Source organism: Oncorhynchus keta, chromosome 27 (assembly GCF_023373465.1).
Source record: "Oncorhynchus keta strain PuntledgeMale-10-30-2019 chromosome 27, Oket_V2, whole genome shotgun sequence".
Taxonomy (NCBI): Eukaryota; Metazoa; Chordata; class Actinopteri; order Salmoniformes; family Salmonidae; genus Oncorhynchus; species Oncorhynchus keta.
In genome coordinates, this window is record NC_068447.1 from 24,497,146 (window position 1) to 24,500,208 (window position 3,063).

Genomic DNA, 3,063 nt, shown 5'->3' on the forward strand with positions numbered 1-3,063 from the left:
AGCAAATCACAGCGATGGGTCTACACATTGCTTCTTCATAAATAATACAATACGGATACAAAACTAGCGGAAAGTCGATTTATTTAACGTATTAAACAGTAAAATAAATCGAAACTGAACAAGCAGCTAAACATTCATAATTGGTTATATATATACAGTACCAGTCCAAAAAATATATTTTATATTTGAGATTCTTCAATGTTTATTTATTTATTTTATTTCACCTTTATTTAACCAGGTAGGCAAGTTGAGAACAAGTTCTCATTTACAATTGCGACCTGGCCAAGATAAAGCAAAGCAGTTCGACACATACAACGACACATGGAGTAAAACAAACATATGATGTGAGCAAATGAGGTGAGATAAGGGAGGTAAAGGCAAAAAAAGGCCATGGTGGCAAAGTAAATACAATATAGCAAGTAAAACACTGGAATGGTAGATTTGCAGTGGAAGAAAAATAATGGGGTACAAACGAGCAAAATAAATAAATAAAATAAAATAAATACAGTAGGGAAAGAGGTAGTTGTTTGGGCTAAATTATAGGTGGGCTATGTACAGGTGCAGTAATCTGTGAGCTGCTCTGACAGTTGGTGTTTAAAGCTAGTGAGGGAGATAAGTGTTTCCAGTTTCAGAGATTTTTGTAGTTCGTTCCAGTCATTGGCAGCAGACAACTGGAAGGAGAGGCGGCCAAAGAAATAATTGGTTTTGGGGGTGACCAGAGAGATATACCTGCTGGAGCACGTGCTACAGGTGGATGATGCTTTGGTGACCAGCGAGCTGAGATAAGGGGGGACTTTACCTAGCAGGGACTTGTAGATGACATGGAGCCAGTGGGTTTGGCGACGAGTATGAAGCGAGGGCCAGCCAACGAGAGAGTACAGGTCGCAATGGTGGGTAGTATATGGGGCTTTGGTGACAAAACGGATTGCACTGTGATAGACTGCATCCAATTTCTTGAGTAGGGTATTGGAGGCTATTTTGTAAATGACATCGCCAAAGTCGAGGATTGGTAGGATGGTCAGTTTTACAAGGGTATGTTTGGCAGCATGAGTGAAGGATGCTTTGTTGCGAAATAGGAAGCCAATTCTAGATTTAACTTTGGATTGGAGATGTTTGATGCGGGTCTGGAAGGAGAGTTTACAGTCTAACCAGACACCTAGGTATTTGAAGTTGTCCATGTATTCTAAGTCAGAGCCGTCCAGAGTAGTGATGTTGGACAGGCGGGCAGGTGCAGGCAGCGATCGGTTGAAGAGCATGCATTTAGTTTTACTTGTCTTTAAGAGCAATTGGAGGCCACGGAAGGAGAGTTGTATGGCATTGAAGCTTAACACAGTGTCCAAAGAAGGGCCAGAAGTATACAGAATGGTGTCGTCTGCGTAGAGGTGGATCAGAGACTCATCAGCAGCAAGAGCGACATCATTGATGTATACAGAGAAGAGAGTCGGTCCAAGAATTTAACCCTGTGGCACCCCCATAGAGACTGCCAGAGGTCCGGACAGCAGACCCTCCGATTTGACACACTGAACTCTATCAGAGAAGTAGTTGGTGAACCAGGCGAGGCAATCATTTGAGAAACCAAGGGTGTCGAGTCTGCCGATGAGGATGTGGTGATTGACAGAGTCGAAAGCCTTGGCCAGATCAATGAATACGGCTGCACAGTAATGTTTCTTGTCGATGGCGGTTCAGATATCGTTTAGGACCTTGAGCGTGGCTGAGGTGCACCCGTGACCAGCTCGGAAACCGGATTGCACAGTGGAGAAGGTACGGTGGGATTCGAAATGGTCAGTGATCTGTTTATTAACTTGGCTTTCAAAGACTTTAGAGAGGCAGGGCAGGATGGATACAGGTCTATAACAGTTTGAGTCTAGAGTGTCACCCCCTTTGAAGAGGGGGATGTCCGCGGCAGCTTTCCAATCTTTAGGGATCTCGGACGATACGAAAGAGAGGTTTAACAGACTGGTAATAGGGGTTGCAACAATGGCGGCGGATAGTTTTAGAAATAGAGGGTCCAGATTGTCTAGCCCAGGGTCCAGGTTTTTCAGCTCTTTCAGAACATCTGCAATCTGGATTTGGGTGAAGGAGAAGCTGGAGAGGCTCGGGCAAGTATCTGCGGGGGGGACGGAGCTGTTGGCTGGGGTAACCAGGAGGAAAGCATGGCCAGCCGTAGAGAAATGCTTATTGAAATGTTAGATTATCATGGATTTATCGGTGGTGTCCGTGTTACCTAGCCTCAGAGCAGTGGGCAGCTGGGAGGAGGTGCTCTTGTTCTCCATTGACTTTACAGTGTCCCAAAACTTTTTAGAGTTTGAGCTACAGGATGCAAATTTCTCTTTGAAAAAGCTAGCCTTTGCTTTCCTGTCTGACTGTGTGTATTGGTTCCTGACTTCTCTGAACAGTTGCATATCACAGGGACTATTCGATGTTATTCGCAGGGACTATTCACGGGGACTACTCTTGTCCAGATGAGATAGGGCAGTGTGACTGCAATTGTATTGTCTGGATCTATTGGGGTGGTATGCAAATTGAGGTGGGTCTAGAGTATCAGGTAATGTGGAGGTGATATGATCCTTACCTAGCCTCTCAAAGTACTTAATGATGACAGAAGTGAGTGCTACAGGGCGATAGTCATTTAGTTCAGTTACCTTTGCTTTCTTGGGTAAAGGGACAATGGTGGACATCTTGAAGCAAGTGGGGACAGCAGACTGGGAAAGGAGAGATTGAATATGTCTGGAAACACTCCAGCCAGCTGGTCTGCACATGCTCTGACATTATTATGCAATTTAAAGAAGCCTATGATTGTCACTGTATAGTTAATTTAACATACAGGTGAGCAGATATTCCCACTGTCTTGGTAAGTTATGGCAACTTCCAGGTGTAATGAGTTGTGCTGTCCCCTTTTGAGATTCATATCATTTCAGCACCATATAGGAAAGTTCTAGTCTGACATTACTACCATTATTACAGGGGATATATTAATGGTGGCCTATACAACAAAACATACCATGATTTTCAAAAATGATAAAATCTTTTGAGTTAAATAAAAACCACCACAAAATCTTTTTA